The sequence below is a fragment of the Lepisosteus oculatus genome, chromosome 4, assembly GCF_040954835.1.
Source record: "Lepisosteus oculatus isolate fLepOcu1 chromosome 4, fLepOcu1.hap2, whole genome shotgun sequence".
Classification (NCBI taxonomy): domain Eukaryota; kingdom Metazoa; phylum Chordata; class Actinopteri; order Semionotiformes; family Lepisosteidae; genus Lepisosteus; species Lepisosteus oculatus.
In genome coordinates this window covers 35,480,144-35,499,346 of record NC_090699.1, presented here as the reverse complement: position 1 = coordinate 35,499,346, position 19,203 = coordinate 35,480,144, and positions in this window count along the sequence as shown.

Sequence of the window (19,203 nt, the reverse complement as noted above, 5' to 3'; positions counted from 1 at the left end):
CCAATGGGAGGTTTCTTTTACTTTATAAATTGAACACAACCTTATAAGACATCACCAAAACACAAAAGCAGTCAATTTGAAAGAAATTAAAATGGTCTCACTATGGGAAGTCTTGCTTGCTTAGGACAACTGCCTGTCTGCTTGACAGGTCTAAGATTGATTACCTGGCCTGGTTGCGTTTATAACTTGATCAGCCAAATTAAAGCCTTGACTGTGGGGGCCCATCTGAGGTCTGGCTTCGCAAATTCAATTTCAAGGCTCGTTCTTTCCACTGCTCTCCCTCTCTCTCTGTGCATGTCTTACAAACAGGCAGGCTCACTCTCATGAAGAAGTGAGAGAAACAGACATACGGCCTCAATCCTTCAGTCAGCTCTTTGGGGAATTGTATATCAGGTGATCCTGCGCCACCAAATGCTTTAAGGACGTTAAGTAAGACATATTAATGTACTAAAGACTTAATGAAGTTCAAAAAAACATGAAGGGAAAAAACTGCTTACTTTATTAGTTTACGGTGGATTAATGGGGATAATCATTAAAGTGATGGAGATAGATTACCCCCTTCAAGCTGCTCTTTTCTGTAGCTCACCCCGGCAAGAGACAGCAAGCACCCTGGCGATCTACATTTACCGACTTAATTAAGGACCTTAACTCTGCCCAATCTAAGCAAGAATGAATAGACAAAATGAAAAGGCGTCACCAAAGCAAAGTAGCTACAGATGAAATTTGGAGATGTTGACAGTTGTAGCATTGCTTGTTAATGTTGGGGGGATGAGAAGAGTACTTGTAAATCAGCAAAGTTATGGAACCATTCAATCTCAATACTCCTACGTGTCACTCTGAAGACTAGACAAAAGATTACACTACTGATCATAAAATGAACACAACAGAAAATAATTTGACACCACCATAACCTCCACTGATATTCACCCTTCAGATGCAAGTGGAACAGTCCAAGGAATAATGCCTTAGATAAAAGAGCTGTTTTCTGTTAAATAGTGTATGCAATGGTAAATGGCATCTGAATTGAATGACTTCTTTTTCATCCTTTTGTAGCAGTCTTACAGATGAGTCTCAAATGCATCGAATTACCATCATCACATGACAATGCCTGTCAGGCATCAAAATTATTTTCTCTTCAGAAGACACAAGGCAAACCTCTTCGGTCATGCTTAGTGGCATTTATGTCCACAATTGAATCTGTTGTCCAGATGTAATAGTGCCCTGTTGTATATACCAACACAGGTATTTCACAATCGTTTTTTTTCATGTATATAAAAAGTCATGATTAATATGGTTAATCAGAGGCCTTAAATAAAATTTGAACATTAGGTGATTACTCCAGTGTGAATCAGCTGCATTCAATTAAGCCTGTTCAGTCATATTCAATGTATATTTTTATTTATTTTAATAATTTATATGAAAGATACTAGACAGTAATTTTAATGTTTGATGGTGACCACCTGTTTAGCTACCTGATGTCATATAGTTTATATGGTAGTAATTATCTATTAAACATTAGCTATTACATAAAAGTACATTCAGTGGTAAAAAAATGAAATAAGCAGTTGGTATGCTTATGTCTTCTGATACATTCTTCTGTTTAGGGCATCAGGGACTAAAGCAAAACAATACTTTTACATCCATAGTATCTTCTCCTACTATTACCTAATGGAGCTTGACACTGACAAAGACTTAAAACCAGATAAAAAATATGTATCAAAATGTATACAAATAAGAATAGTCCAATACCAGCTTTGTGTTCAAATGTATGATGTAAGAAAGTAAGACTTACAACTGAAACCAGCAGACACTCCCTTCCAGAAAGGGTTAGATAGCCTTGATAGTGAAGCCAATACCCTGATTTCCTCCAAGAAATGACGGAATGAAATCATCTGTACATTAAATACCAGCATTTATTAAGATAAGTGGGACAAAGGCTTTCCTGTGATTGTAATCTTTCTTATCTTCTTATGACTTAAATCCTACATTTAATGTACAATCACAATAGTGGTACTAGAGGCCTTTTCTTCATGTGATGAGTTACTTTCTTGCAGCTTTTCAGAGATGTTGCTTGGAGGATTTTGTAGTAAGAAAAGATGTGTGGCACAATCTAATGCTAACATTTAAAAATATGTTTCTTAATGGATGCAAAATGTTTGACATTCAATGTCATATAAAATAATTGATGGGGGTGATCTGTTAAACCATCTTAAAATCTTGTTTTTAAAATTGGTTAAGAATTTTAATTAACCTTTTATTTTATGCATGATGTTTCAAACTGCAGATCTGCACCCTTTAGTTATAATTTGAGAAAGTGCTGCAGAGAGGTAAGACTTCTTGAAGTGTACAAAACAAAATAAAATATTTGCCTTGCTAGAGTATTAAGTAATATTTTGTGTCTGTTCCATGATCAACAGATACACAGAGCATGATGTACAGAAATGACAAGGAACTTTGATTTTGTGATTTTCTTCCGTGCTTTTTCTACACATCTGATAGAAAAAGAGTCCTAATGATATTTCATGTACTGTATGACATAACCCAGTAAAACCAACAACAGCTGTCTGAGTGAAGTTCCTAAAGTAGTTTTTTAAAACTACATTTTTCCAAGATTTACTATTAATCTTCTGCTATGAGCTTAAATAACTCAAAGGATAAAGAATGCATTTCTATCATGGAAGAGAAGTTCTTATAGCAATCACCAAAACAATTATTAATAGTGTCTCTAGTTATGACCCATTCATTCCTTAGTCATTCATTCCATTTCATTCCAAGATTAATGAAAGGATACATGTCAATCTACAGACTGAAATTTTATTATATGTATATGATATATCATTCCCCAAAACTGTATTAATTTATAATTATGTATAATAATAATTTATTTTCCATTTATACTTATCTGCCAATCTTTTCTGTTTATGAAATCCTCTTTGTACAATATTGTTGTAAGTGTTAATATTGAATTAACTATTTTATGACACAGTGTTAATACATATTTCTACAAAGTTGCAGAATTACTTTTATGACCTTTAGAGCTTAATGCCAACAAATTGCTTTGTGGTGATGCTTTCTTAATCTCCTTTGCAGTCCTACCTTTGAAGAACATTCTTATGTTTTATTATTTATACTTTAATATCTATCACTCATAGATATTAAAAAGATTTAAGTCAGGCACTAGGAAAAGCAAAATAAGAAAGGTAACTTGCTTTTTCTTTGAAACACATTCCCTGCTGTCATGTGATTTGTGGCATAAAACTCTCTTTATTTGGAAGAGAGCTGCACAAACCTCAGAACTAGAAAACAATTTATCAATACGCCATTCATCAAAACCTTGTCTGATATGTCTGAATTGGTGTTAGAATTCATTTGACCCTCACACAAAATGGTTTGCCAGTACCTGTTAATGGCAAACCACTCTAAACTACAATATACTCCATCAAAAATGATGACTGAGAGAAAGCACTCAGAAGGAAAAGCTTCACCAAATCTTTGAAAGCATTCATAACTAAAATTGTAACATGAATACAAATATTATGTGCTATTCGTCTTGTAAGGATAATCCTTGGAGTCAGAACAACCCCATAAGTGAGCAAGGATTTCTTAGTATAAGACATTTTGATATAACCACAATTTTTTATGAAAATAATGTCATTATTCCAGATCTGTAGAATTTTTACTAATCATCATTGTTGACTTTTTGCCTATCCTATTACAAAATGCTCTCTTCAGTGAAAATATCTACACTTGATATCCTTACAGACTAAAATCCAATACCAACATTTCCAGCAGTTGCCTTATTTGCCTTAATTATTTTCAGTCAGGACACCTGTGCATAGTCTATTCGTAAAACTCTTTGTACGTTCTGTGTTCTGTAGTGTATGGACGCGGCTGTGCTGTGGAGTGCTGGTTTCCTGAGCTGGGGATTAGGGATGCACTCTGTCTCTTACAGTGCTCTGCTCCAAAACTGCAGGTTGGCCAGCCAGCCAGGATATTGCATCTCTGAGACAGCAATAAAAGTGTCAACCCATGATGCGTGCGGCGGCTGTATTGGGTTCAGTCCGCGGAGAGGTTTAATTATTGTTTTCCTTTTTCCTCCCCAATTGAAGATGGATCTGACTGTCAGGAAGGGTGACAGATGAAGACAAAGCACAGGTACAGCTTCACATGAACCTTAGCCCTCATGCTATTTGCCATCGATGACGAGAACAGAATAAAGATTCATAGCCAAATTAAGCCAAGTGCCAATTGGGTTGCAGATCAGAGTTTATATTGGGTAGACCTTATACCAACAGGGGTGAGCATGTTGATATGGGGGTTCTGTGCAACAGTCTAAAATAGTCAAAGAAAATAGTATTTCTCTATTTTGCAACAGTAATTCATCTATATAGGATAACAGGCAGATCATTTCAGATTATTTTAGGTTCAATGGTCACCAGGAGATTTTCTTTAATTAAATGTAGAAATTTAATGCAATGAGAATTAAGGAAAAATGGGAATATAGATGACCAATGCTGAAGGCTTATATGTTTGGAGGGAAATGAAATGACCCTTTATTAGTAAAATACTGTTTTAATGGGCAACATAATGCAGTACAGTATTATATAAAAAAATAACTGCTTATAATAATCTGTTAATAGTTGAATATATGGGTGTTGTACCATAATACCAATAAGAAACTCACAATGAAATCCTAAATGTGCACATTAATATATTAATATAATGATTTGTAATAAAAAAAGAAAAACATAAAATACCAGAAAAAAAGCAATGTGTTTGTAGATAAACATCAAAGAAACAGCAGAGCTTAACATATACAGTATTTGTGTGTGTTGCATGTAACATGAAATCAGGAAAACTGTATTTGATCTTGTCAGCGCTTAAACATTATGCTAATTTCAGATAAGGAGACAACATTTAATTTTAATTTGGAACTCTAATTAAAATACTATGCACTATTTCAAATACTTTTTCAAATCCGATACTCAACGCTAGCCTGATAAATGTTATTTCAGAAGCTTTTCAAGATTGAGCTCACTGACAGCTGTACAAGTATTCACAAATTCATAATACAATACGGCACAAAGGATTATAGCATATGATTAACCATCAATCGGTGAGATCCACACCATCCGCTGCCGCAATAAAGCCCAATCCAACATTCAGGATCACAGACATCCTGGCCACAAACCTACCCTCTGGCAGGCAGTACCGCACTATTAAAGCAAGGACCACTGGACTCAAGAACAGCTTCTATCCCACTGCAGTTCACATTCTCAACAGCAAACTGCAGTGCCTTAATACACATCTGCACTACACACTTTTTACATGGTCTACTTTTTTTATTGGTCTCACTACATATTTATTTATTTTTTCCACAATATATTTATTGTTCCTGTTGTCTGTTGTACATTGTGTGGTGTTGTCTGTTGTACTGTGAATGTCCCGAGAGATCAGCACGATTAGGAATTCCAATGTACGTGTACATACGGTAATAAACTAGTCTACTACTACTCTACAATAGAGTACACATACTCTATTGTATTACTCATGTACACATGAAATGAATGGTAAATTAACAGACAGTCTTGGCAATAACCATACACTTCTTTTCTTTCTTTTGCTTAAGTTATTATCATATTTTTTATATTTTTAGATATCAAGTAATACAATGCAGATAAAGGCTGTATTGGTTAGTTTCTGCTGCATTCACCATTTCTCAGATACAGAGGCTGCTTGTTAAAGTCTTACTTAACCTGAAAAAGACACCTACCCTGCATGATGCTGCAATACACAACAATTACGACAAACTGCTTTCCCTCCTTTGTCAAAAGAAAGAAGCTCTCCCCAAGAATAGCAAATATTCAGCAAGCTCGAGACCACAGAAAGCATTCCTTTCTTCCTGAGGTTTTTGTGCTTTAACATGCATATCTACATTCTGCCCTCATTCCCAGTCATTCATTTGACCTGAAGTGACCACAAACACATTCTCTGTGACCAAATAGACATTCACAGAGTTATTACACAACTGAGAGGAGGACATAGATTCATAAACAACAATCCGAGGTCCTCGGACAGAGAAAATACCATTTTCTCATGTGGGAGTTTGACATGGCTGGCAGTCTTTACCTCTGCTGAGCTGCTGTGAACTCCCTTTTACAGATATTTTCATACATACCAGAAGATACTGCCCACCCACACATTGTAATGTAAACCCATCTAACATGCTACCTTAATAAACAGGCAAACAAAATTCCAGATGCATCATTGTCATGCATGTCTGGAAAACAACCATTATTAATATTCACAAAATACCAACAGCAAACCACTCTCCTAGACCAACAACTGTACAGTGTATGTGTAGTGCACTAAATTTTAATATTTTTCACTATCCATACCACATTTGATTCTAATGTCAACTAGCAATATTGCATCCAGAGTGTTTAGACATGCTTGTGTAGTGGTGTTGCTGACGCTGTGATTTTCTTCTCAGTGTTTTGGAGATGGAGTAAAGCAGACTGCAGCTGTAATAATTCAACTGCCATCATCTAACACAAATCTTATGATGAAACTGGCAGTTAAAATAAACACTAAGTGTTTGCACTGTACTAATTGGAGCCATTGTAAAGTGGGCATAAAGACGAGGGTGGAAAACCATAAAAAAGTCTGAATATTGGGAAAAGCAAAATAAATATTATTTTGAAATATCTTCAACATGCAACCACTGCACAAATACTCTGTGGAGCCACTGGGTAAGTATGTGTCGAATAGATAACAAACATTTTGTATGACTTTTTTAATGCTTGCCATCAGTGGATTCAAACAATTTCCTGGTGATTCAATTGAAGTTCTTGTTTTCACATTGATAAAGTAAGCAGTCTTTATAAAATGGACAAAAGCACTTGAGCTTTCTTCTAAGAGAAAGAATATGCAATACATTGTTTTGTCATGGCATTTGGGTATACCGTATACGAACCTTGAACAGGTTATTAAGAGAACACAAAAAACTGATGGTTATGTAGGTGTTGAGATCGTAAATTAAGATTTCTGTCAAAATCTAGGTTCAACCACTTCCGTTTCTCTATTTATGATCTAACTATAACCATACAGCTTATAGTTAAAGCATACGTAACTGTCTAAAGGCACTGAAAATTCTGTATAAGATGCAAATGCATGAACTTTGAAAGCAGACAAAGAGAATTTGTATGTGTTAAGTTATATGAGAAAGAAAAGATGGAAGCCGCAGGGTTAGCAAGATTCATTTTTCTGAAATCAGGTGTACAGCAGAGAAACAAATACTGACAAAGATGGGCATTCTGTGGGAAACACATTGCAGATTCCTTAGTGTTCTTACTATCCCCCAAGGCACCATCATTAATCAATAAGATAAGTATTGGCGTAGGTTTAGAAAAGTAGGGTTGGAATTCCAAGTGATTAGACTACTAGACTAACCAACTACAAGCTAGATTAAGTGAAAGGAAACACTTAAATCATTACTAAAGAGACAATATCAACAAAACACCACCTATGTGTCACTTATGATATGGAGGAAACCCTGAGGTTATATACTGTATATAGTAATACTTGCCGGAGAATAAAATACGCCATGTGTTACATGTACATTTTAATCAACTGTTTACAATGTCCTCCAAAAACTATCACCTCTTGTTGACTTTCTGTGGGTTTTTGTGAACTCCAAGAGAGCACCATAGTAATTCTGTTTCAATGATCTAATGTAAAAGAGATGCTGAAATTAGTAATTTAAAGTTTGATTTTATGCGTATGCTTATGATAACCTTTTTTGCTAGCACATTTTGACATGCAGGTTAACAGCTGGATTTGTTGGGAGCACTCCGATCATGAGTCAAGAGCCCTAATCGCTACACTACCACTGATGCCTTATATTAAAACTGGGACAAACAAACATACTGTCTTAAAATCAAGACATATCCTAATGCAATAAAAATAATACATACACATATACACTTTATATCTGATGTGATACATAGAAAAGCAGATAGTATTTGCAGAGAGTATGCTTCCCCACTTTGAGACTTGTTCACAATTTTGACATTTTGTTTTCAAAAGGGGGACTCCCTCAGTTTTATGGACATCTTCTAAATGTGGTTACTCCTCTCTGCCCAGAATCTGCTGTGGCAGCTGTATCTGGGACAGAAGCAAGAATGAAAATAAAGTGCCAACCTCCTAAATGTCTTCAGAGAAGACAGACAGAGCATTTGATAAACCACTACTGCAGACAGCCCCATAACTCAATGAGATAACTCAGCATTGGTGTCAAAATGATTTAAACCAGCACAGCCCATGCTGGGATTTCCTCACTGAAACTTGTAGTTGGGGCTTGTTGTCACAAGGGCCCACAGTTGGCCTCAAAGTGAAGCCTGCAGCACACACTGACAGTTTATTCCTCTTGGTGCTTCAACCCAGGAAAAGAAGTCATTCTCTCTATAGTCTTATCTCCAGCCTGGCCTGCCTGCCAGCACCACGCCAGGACTGAACAAAGAGCAGGCCTTTCCCCTGGGGAGGAAAACATCATTTTTTTGCAACTGGAATTCAGCTTTATTTGGTAATGGCAGGTTAAAGGTCATTAAGGTCCATTATCACTTCTGTACATGAACTGTCAGGGGACATAAACATGGAGCAACCTTTAAAAATACCTTTGAATAACATTTTCATAAATGGGTGTATGCTCTTTTTCTCATAAAAGGGTCAATTTTAGAAAGTACTTTCGGGTTCACCCATAACACAACATTTCACGCAACTTTGAGGAAAAGTAAAACAAACTATTTCAACTATTTCATATGTTGACTGGTTTCAGAAGTATGACTGATTTTTCCAGGAGCTTAAGTGTTTAATGATGATATACGTACTGTATCTTGAAGCATATATTTTGAAACAACAAAATTACACATGAGAAAATGTTAAAAAACAATTTACATTCCAACCATTCAAAATGTTATTTCTTCTAAATAAACATTCATTATTAAAGGATGAGAAACTTTTATATTATTAATTGAAGTGATATTAATTTAGACCAAAGTTGTGGAACAGTAACTTAATAAATAGACCAAAAGACAAATAATACCAAGTGTACTAATGCAGTGACTCAGGCTTATATTGTTGAGGCAGTGTTTATGTAAGACTTGACTTCCTATTACTTGCATGTAATCATTTTATTTATATTTTTTAATAAAATAATGACTCCATTTCTATTTTTTCTCAATCTCAACTGTTAACAACAAATCCACAAAACAACAGATTTACTTCTACGTTTAGCTTCCTGCATCAAGGTCTTTTAAAATTGGACAAAACAAATTTTTTTTTTTCGAATAACAATATTTTTTTTCATTTAAATTATCATATTTACATTTGGATCATGAAATGGGTGCTGTTTCTTGATTATCCTGGGGCAGGTTTTGCTTAAAAATAAAAAATCTTGCTCAATATGTTTGTGCTGATTCTTTTATCTGCTGAACAGCAACAAAATAAGTTCACTTGGGACAACAACATCCAAGGATTGAATGCTTTGTGAATGCTTGGAATACTTGGTGAGAAAGGTTTGGCTTGACATGCTTGGTTACTGGGTAGCCTCCGGGACAAAGGACACATGGGTTTGAACCCCACTCAGATTGAGTGGACCAAGGGGTTGCTGAAGATGGAGATGGGGCAGAGGAGGGATGTTTGAGACAAATGCGAAGGGAGGAGTTTGAATTCAGCATGTGAAGTTAGTTCCTTAATTATGGTGATTAGGTGCAGCAGTGTGAGACTGACTTGTTGTTATCCTTCTCGAACGTCAGTTAATATCTACCACTTGTATGAGCTAATGCTGCTCGGACTTACATTTGTTCTGGTTAAGAACTGCTGCTGTTTGTTTTAAAAACAAAAATGCACTCCCCTTCCCAAATGTAAAATATTTTTGGTTGAATTTTAATTACCACAGCAAAGACTGTTAGATTGATTCTTACAAAGATTCAGGACCTGAAAACTTGAGTTGGATCAGAATGTTCAAACTGTGAGTAAAAGGAAGCAAAACTCTAAAGGGAGATCAAGAAGAAAGGATATTTGTTATGGATGAGTTAAAGCTATTATGATTCAATTCACAAAAGATGAAAACATTAACATGGACATAATCTGATAAGATGCACTATAACAGCAAGGGAGAATGTATAGATATCTAAATATATTTTCCCCTGCTGTCTCAGCTCCATGTTGTCAAATTGTTACTGGACCCAGATATCCTGGCCTCTCAGCACCCTTTGTGTCAATCTTAAATGCTTCATCATGTGGCAGATAAGTGAAGAGAAACCCTCAGTTGCTCTGCCAAGTTGAGGACAGGCCACTGGTGATTAAGAAAGTAAAGTGGCACTTCTTAAATTTGATTGTTTCCACTTTCTAAGGACACCCACACTTGGATGTGTGCTGTGCACTCTAAATAAGAGAACAAATCATATAATAATGACCCCAGGTCTTTCCACAAGGACAGTATTGTTAAATACATTACTATGGGCACTTGGTGAAATAAAGTAGTAATAAGAAATATAAACAAATTTTACTTTAAATTGCACTGAAGCAAGGTTTCCTCTTCCAAAATATTACTTCTTACAAATCTGAAGATATCAGGCAATTACAACATTTAATGCACTCAACCTATCAATTAGCTACAGAACAGCTTAAAGCTTACCACAAACGTGAAAAATGTGAATGTATGTTTTAAATGTATCATAGGGAACACTTATTTGTGATACATTAACCTGTTTTTATATGAGTATGATAAATATCACATGTACTATTCAAAAGAGTGATGCCCTTTGGTAAATATTGAGAATGTATAATATATAACAATACATCAAAATGATAGTTATGGTACATACAAATACACACATATATAACAATTCAACTATTTAATCATAGACATAAAAGTTTCACAGCAAGATATGTTGTGAAACAACATTCTTGTGAAAAAACTAATCTTGGCCTCAAATTATGGTCATATATATAATAGAAAGGTTAAGGGACCTAAATCTTTTCAGTCTAGAACAAAGGAGATTGAGAGAAGACCTTTACCAGTTATGTCAATATATCCTTACAGTTATATATCCTCTAAAGATATATAACTCTAAGGATTATTTTATCTTTATCTTTAGAGGAAATAGACAAGTTTAATCCATATGACACCTTCACACTCTATTAAAGCAAGAGCATGGATCAAAATCGGAAACTAAAAGAGAATTATAAGTATCTGGAACAGGCTTGCCATTTAGGACAATATCGCCTAAACTCTGGGCTGTTCTTAGAAATGAGTGGGCAACATTTTAGATTCCTTTAAACAATAAACTACAAAATGACCAAGATAAGCAGGATGGCCCCCACCTTTTTCAGTACATCTTATTCTTATATATATATATTCTTAGACACATTAAAGGCATTTTAATTTCCTTTTGTTTGTTTTTTTCAAACAGCTTGGAAACACGTAATACATACAATGTCACTTGCCAGCAGCCATATCACCCTGCAATCACAATTGGCAACCCTTTGAAGCTAAGCAGGTGTGCGACTGGTCGGTACCTGGAGTTGTAAAACCGAGGTCCTGACTCTATGTGGTCATTAAAAATCCTAGGGTGTTTCTTGAAAAGAGTAGGGGCGTGACCCTGGTGTCCTGGCCAAATTTCTAATTGGCCCTTATCAATCATGGCCTCCTAATAATCCTATCTATGAACTGGTTTCATCACTCTGTCCTCCTCCCCACTGATAGCTGATGTGTGGTCACAGCTGCCGTCGCATCGTCCAGGTGGATGCTGCACATTGGTGGTGGTGGAGGGGAGTCCCCATTACCTGTAAAGCACTTTGAGTGGAGTGTCCAGAAAACCATTATATAAGTGTAAGGGATTATTATTACTTAAATCTCTGCTGACATTTCAATTTTTTTGTGAGACGTAGGAAACTTGTCCCATGCTATGCTTCGAGTACTGATATTTATTTCCGTTTTCTTAGAATTGCCAAATTTTTACACACACATTGGGAAAAAAAATGTTTAAAATGTCCTTTTAGTCAAGACTAATAAGGTCAAAGATTTTAATTTTTCTAGAAGGATCTAGAAGTAATGTGACAATAAATGCAGGGTACTGTAGTTTCATCTACTGTAGAAAGCAAGTATTAACAAGAACTATTGCCTTGTATAAAATGGTTGTAACACATTGCCTATTTTAAAATGTCAATAGACACATCTGAGTTGGACAGATAAATGGGGCTTTAAACATTTACAGTAATTTGACAGTTTCTTTTTATTTCAGTATATAAATATAGCCTGCATACATTGCCGAATAGTATGTTTTCCTGGAAACATAGTGACTGAATGGTTTCTGCTCAGAGAAATCTGTGACGGTCATTGAGTAATACATGAATTATTCATGATTGTCTTTCTTCATATCATGCTTCACAGATTTAAAAGCCCCGTCATTGTTTTTTTTCTTTCTGTAACATGCTTAGTGAGAAATTAGAACACAGTATTTGAGTATATTAGAATAAATATCGGTATATCACAAATGTCTTTTCTTTTGATGATTACCTTTCATTATCCATTAACTGCTGATGTGAATACATTAAAGGCATTACTGTGCTTCTTCAATCCAAATCACAAAAGGATATAACTTCTAAATGCTTATAACAAATCCTTCAAGACATCTACACATTAAGTTGGCAGTCTTTTCAGGTAACTTGAAGAATTGATTATTTGATTTGTCTTATGGTATAAACTAGCTACAAAAACACAATTTTCTGCTGGGCTCTCTGGGCTAAGATTGGCATATAAAGCGTTAACAAGTCAATCATGCAACATATAACACACATTTTTTTTTCCATAAAACCACAAGGAGGTGACCCCGAAGAAGGAACATCCTCTGAGAGGTTGGAGAGCTACACCATGACCCCGGGTTTTGCAGACTCCAGCACCAGAACCCACCTAACCTTGCACGTGTCGGAACGAGATGGGTTGTCAAAAGTGTTGAGAAGATGCTGCCCGGTGTTTACTCTGGAGTGTCCAGTGGGATCTGTAAGAAAGACAAACATCCGCTTCTGTTTCCAATCCCTGCCCTGCTCTTTGTCAGGGTTCTCTAAACAAGATTAGCTGTCAGTACTCCAGCTTCCTCTCAGCATCAGCTGCAAGAAACAGTCGGCTGTCGTTCAAGGCAGGATGTCACAGACTCTCTGTAAAAGCCATCTCATGTACATGAGCTCACATGCACACAAAAACATCACATATAAATGTACAGTAAGGGTGTGTACATGTATGGTCAGGACATAAGGTCTGAACAAAAGAACAGATGATTATTTGTATATATATTCAAGCTTAATATCTTCATATCTGTATTTTGTTGGTATTTCAAAATATCTCTAAATATTGCTTAAGGCTGTACCATCACTACTGCTAGCATTTCATAGGTTTAGTCACCAAAAAGAAACAGAAATCTAATTTTCTCCACTAATATAATAATAAAATCTTGAAAATATCAAACTAAAACTGGTGGATTCAATGTTAGATGCACAATACAGTGTATTTGCATTACCCTGCAGATAAAGTACCGATTCCTGGTTTTCAACTTTTCACTCAAACACAGAAACAGTTCTTATAAATGACATATACACCATATGCACCACAAAATAGCTGTTATTATCTCACGATCCTGTGACAAGGACCAAAAACAACTTGAGTAATATAAAGACTGCTACACCTTAAAATTTGTAATGGACAAATAAAATATATATTTAATGCTCACACACAGATCTAATATCAGCTCCACAGCTTATGTGGGGGTGGATTTCCCCCAGTAATAACATTGCCACACAGAAGATACAGCATGTGAGACAAACACATTACTTTATGTTGTTATCAGAACACTTTTTTGGTGGAAAGTAGATTTTGATGTAAAAGGGGCGTACATTATTGAATGAAGATTGATTTTGGCCCCTGGCCTGCACTAATTTTTGAAGAAATATGAAATTCAGATATTTCTGCTATAAGACTTAAATGCTTACAAAACTTAGGAGAATGTTAAGGAAAAAACAATTTGGCAGGTTGAAGAAGGTCTTCACAAAATAATTAACTCCAAGTACTCCAGATATTCCAAGTTTATATATAAATGGTTAACTTTAAAGAGATGGAGACTGACTATTCTGTAGATCTCTAGGACTTTCCACAGAACTTGATATCCACTGTTAAATACATATTGTGAAAGAAAAGACTGATCAAGGACTGTTCCGTTACCACAGGGGGGCGCTTGAGTTAATACAGAAATAGTATGCAGCACAAAGATGCATTATATAAGACAAAAAGAAAAAACATAATACTCTGTAAAAAGTGCCATATATTTAAAGTATTGCCATTAATTAATGAAGCTAAATTTTAACATCTGCTATATAATGTAAAGCAGAGTTACAACTGTATAATTTTATAGCAATTTAGCATTTTTGTAATGAAAGTGTAGCAAATAGGGTCATGAGCTATAAATGAACATGATATGGTATGACTTTAATGCAGAGATCAGGGTCTAATGATTTACATTAAAAATACATGAATACATTTGGTTCTGAGATCATTTTAAATGGTTTTATAGGAGCTACAACATGTGAAATACAGTATTTACAGTATATGTCCATGTGCAGTCACTATGGGAAGATAAGTGTGAAACAGCAAAAGAAAGAGTCCCCCACAATAAAAGAAAATACACAAAAACACCTAGATTCCAAACAAGAAAACATGAGACCAACAAGTTATCCAGCGGAGCTATCAGTCACAATCTCTATCAAGTGCGAATATCTGTTTGTAAAACTGAATAATTTATACAGCCAATGCATTATTGAACAAACCAATGCATCATAAGATGGGCTTGACATTACTTATTAAAAACCACATCTCAAACATTTTTACAATAGTAGCTTTGCATTCGGTGCCGCTAATGTTTTTATTACACTATTTGCATGTTGTTGAATAATAAAGTGTATGTCAAATTATGGCATCTTTTATTAAAACCTAGCATCTTGGCATTAAGTGTTGTGCATCGTGGAAGTTATAGATCATAAATAATGTAGCTTTGGTCTCAGAAGACTAGGGGTTTGAAGAGTGTTTTTTTTCCACAGATGAAATAGTAGGTGATTATTATGTTAAAATGGCTTTCCATCAGCAATGTAATGATTCCAGCAATATTTCCCTGTTAAAAGAACACTGTACGATGCAATTTCTCTCCCACATAATGCTACCATTACCATAAAATACCACACCTAAAGGTTTCCATCCTTCACCACTTTGGAATTAACAAGATACAAAATAATGCTGCCCTATAAAGAAGAATGTGATTTGTCACAGCTCTTTATTTTCCGACACCATTTATTAAAAGCCTTATTTTAGGACTATTAGCTCAATCCTGTGTACATACAATGAACTAAACATATGTACACAGGGCTGAGCTAAAAATATTAAAGCAAAATGAAGTACGTTATCAAATGAAAATTAAGTAGAAACCATTTTACAGCACAAATTCAGTAGTGTCTTTGTAAAAAAGTCCAAGTCAAATCATTTGAGGAGTCCAAATCATTTGAGAAGTGCAATTGAATACATATTAAAATCAGTAGGTGGTGCTATAGTGTCTTATGAAAGCACTGCAATTCAGCATTACATCTTGGATGAAAGAGCATGTCCAAGGATTTAAAAAGTCCTCACTTCTCTCTTATATATAATAATAAAACGAATCTAATTCACGAGAATTCACGTTTTCCAAGAACATAAATGTCTTTCAGTGTGTTTGATTTTCTGTATATTATTAAAGGACATTTGAAATAATTGATTATCTGTCAGACTGTTTACAGAAATATAAATGACTACTCCCTCCATTGAAAACCAAGCAATCAAAATGCTTTTGCCTTTCAGGATTGCAAGATTACCAGGTGTCCACAGCAAGTTTAAACAGAGTACAACCTGTGTTAGAGCTCTTACGTTCACTAGGTCCACTAAACTGGAAACAGTACTGAAAACAGCAGATGGTTCCAAAGTTGAATATTTAGACAGTGGAGGACTTAATTTTGGGGTATCATAAACTAAACTATTGATAGAGGAACTCACAGTAAAGGCAACTGCACTAAGCAAGACTTTATGCACCATCCTACATCTGTTGATGTAATGCAGCCAATTACTTTTAATATTGAGGTACTGCACCCTCAGCTTTATAAAGATACATTGACCTTGTCAAACTGTTGCAGTGATATATGCTAAAGGGACTTTACTAGTTCAGTAGAAGGGCTGATGTTTTCATTATTGCTTTGCTGGTTCTCCCTTTGTCTCACTATACAAAGAGTCTATCATTTCAAAAGTACTTGATTGTTGTCTGAAAAAAGAAATGCGAGGAAGTATATTGTATATAAACTATTATATGGTAGACTGCATAATGGGCCTGCACAGCCTCAGGAGTATTACATAAAACATTAATATCTGTGTCAACAGTGAAAATTCTGACACTCCACACTAGGTTCTTTTATAGAATACCATTCTAAATTCCGATTACAAAATGCCTTGCAATACAAACAGAATGAAAAGAAAGCATATTCTTTCAGATGGTATATACCAGATATTAAAAGCCAGACTAAATAAGTATGTTTTAAATTATATTCTAATAAATAGAATTATATTTTAGTGAAGAACTATCACTATGGACTTTGCAATGCAGGCAGCCTAAGACAGCATTAGTACTTAAAAGAAAAATGTGACAATATCTGTAATCTCCTATTCAGTTTAATGGCACTCTTCCCACTTACAGAATGGGCCTTGCTGACCAATATGCAATTAATAAAATTCTGTAATGTCATTCCTGTTGTCATTCCCAGGAAAGCTGGGTTCAAAGTCATGGAGCCAGCAGCGATGCTTTAGTTATACATTTTGGGGAGAGTGGCTGGCATTGGTTCACACACATATCAGAGGTCTCTGTTGGACTAAGCATCCTTGCTTGTCTTCCAAAATACTTGATCCTTTCATTCTAAGATATGGGGCAATAATAAGGTAAAAAAAAGGCCTTTGAACTTTACTTTTCACTTTCTGTCACAGGATGTTTGATGGAAAAGGCTAATTTTATTTGTTTTCTTCTAAATTGTGACTCCCCTCTTAAATTAGTTGTAGTACCTGCAAACCATCCATGAACCCAAACATGACATATGCCCTCTTGGGGTGGCCCTTCAGGTCTCTCATAGTGTCTTACCCAGTTGCACCTGTATGTGGTGGAATGGAATAGCAAAACAACTAGAACCAAATGGCACTCCTTTGTCAATGGAATTGGCATTCCCCACTCCCCAGAAACAGAATGTCAAGTCAGCAATGTCATCAGCAACATCCAGCTACTACGTGAGTAGTACATACCTTTTTTTCTTTAAAAAAATGCCACTAATGTCCTCTAGTCTTCTCCAATTCCAGTGACACATCAGTAATAGTGATCAGGAAAATGGTGTTTCACTCATATTTACACAAAAACTTTGCAGCTTTCTCATTTTTTCATGCCTAATAGGATGGGTATGCTTTTCCAGCTGAGGAGTGGGTGTCCTACACTTTAAGGTTAAGGTTATTGTTCATGATGAGACGTAATGTATTACCTTGCCATACATATCAGAAACTATTTAAATTATACATTATATACATTATTGTGTATTAGCCTTCAGCAGGAGTTCAGATGTAAAACATACTTACTAAACATCTAAAATGTCCAAATCACAATATTTTTCACTAGGATACCTAGGCCTTCATCACACTAATGTGGCCATTATGTACTCTGCCCTTTGTCTTCATTGATTCCATGTAAGGGCATCCCCTTAATCACTCCTATTACTCATATGCTGCACACTTTGTATGAAGTAATTAAGTTGATCTGTTTTAATAGCTTTATATTCAGGCTGTCTAAACAGTTTATGGCTCCAGCAGGCCAAAGTACTTCAGTTCTGCGATGAGTGGGCACGGCTGCTCAGATCATCTGCCAGTAAGATGCTAACTGAGAGCCAGCCTTTGAGAACAGCTGTGATAATGTAAACTGTGGAGTCAGGCTGTTTATCCACTGACTGAGTTTCCCAACTACCCCTACAGCTCTAGTGGGATACTGGACCAAGTTTGGATTGTGACCTGTGATAAATACTTCACACAACTAGCAAAACATTGGTTTATGTTTTTGGGATTTTTGCAACTCCCTGCCATGGACTGTGGCATACAACAGGGCTTGTGTTCGGCTCATGTCCTCCTTAGGTCCCATCTCTTGTGCTTGGTCACATTGAGCACTTTTGAATGTTTTGCTGTTTGTGAAGACTGGAGTGCAAACATCATACTTAAATTATCCCTCAACAGTACATGGTGTTGAAAAGATTTAAAGAGATTTCTTAATCCAGACTGTGTTAGTGGAAATACATTTTTCTAAATCAGTTTTCTTGGTTGGCATGAAACAGCTGCCATTCCAAAAGACAGAGTTTTGAATTGCTTGCTTCTATTTGTTTTTAATACTTCACAGTTTACCGAGTGTCACAATGTTTTACTGAAATTCTTCTCTGAGGGGTCATCAATCAGATCTAATGGGCTTCCGTTGAGAAGAAATAATAAAAGAAGACAGTGATCCTGTATTGCTTCTTTTCATGACAAATTACAGGAGGAGAATGGCTAAAGTGAAAGTTAATTGATCTTTTTTCAAAAAGCACTGTTTGGCTTTGCTGTAATTACATAGTCATGATTGAAGCTTATCACATTTGTCTTGCCATTGCTTATAAGTCAGGAATTTGGCAGTAGTGACATTAATGTTATGCAGTTGGTGAGGAACCAATATAAAATATGCGTGTGCCCTTTGAATAATCTCTTTAAAAACTGTCTAGCCACTAGGCGACACTGCTTCCTTAATAATTTTGTGTAATTCATGATGTTTTGCAGTACCTCTGTGAAAAAAGTTCAGCTACTGGACTAAGTGATTTCACAAATGTCATTGCTGTACTTTATATTTTTAAAGACTCCAAGCGCAAGTAAAAAACAGTTTTGTGTAAAGGATGTTTTTGTCAGTCATCATGATTATGATTACTAGATTTTCAGTAATATATGTATTTCCGGAGCTATGTAGTGTATCTTAATGGAGATAAAGGTAGGGACACCTATAAAATGCTGATCATTTTTTGAATTCTTGAAAC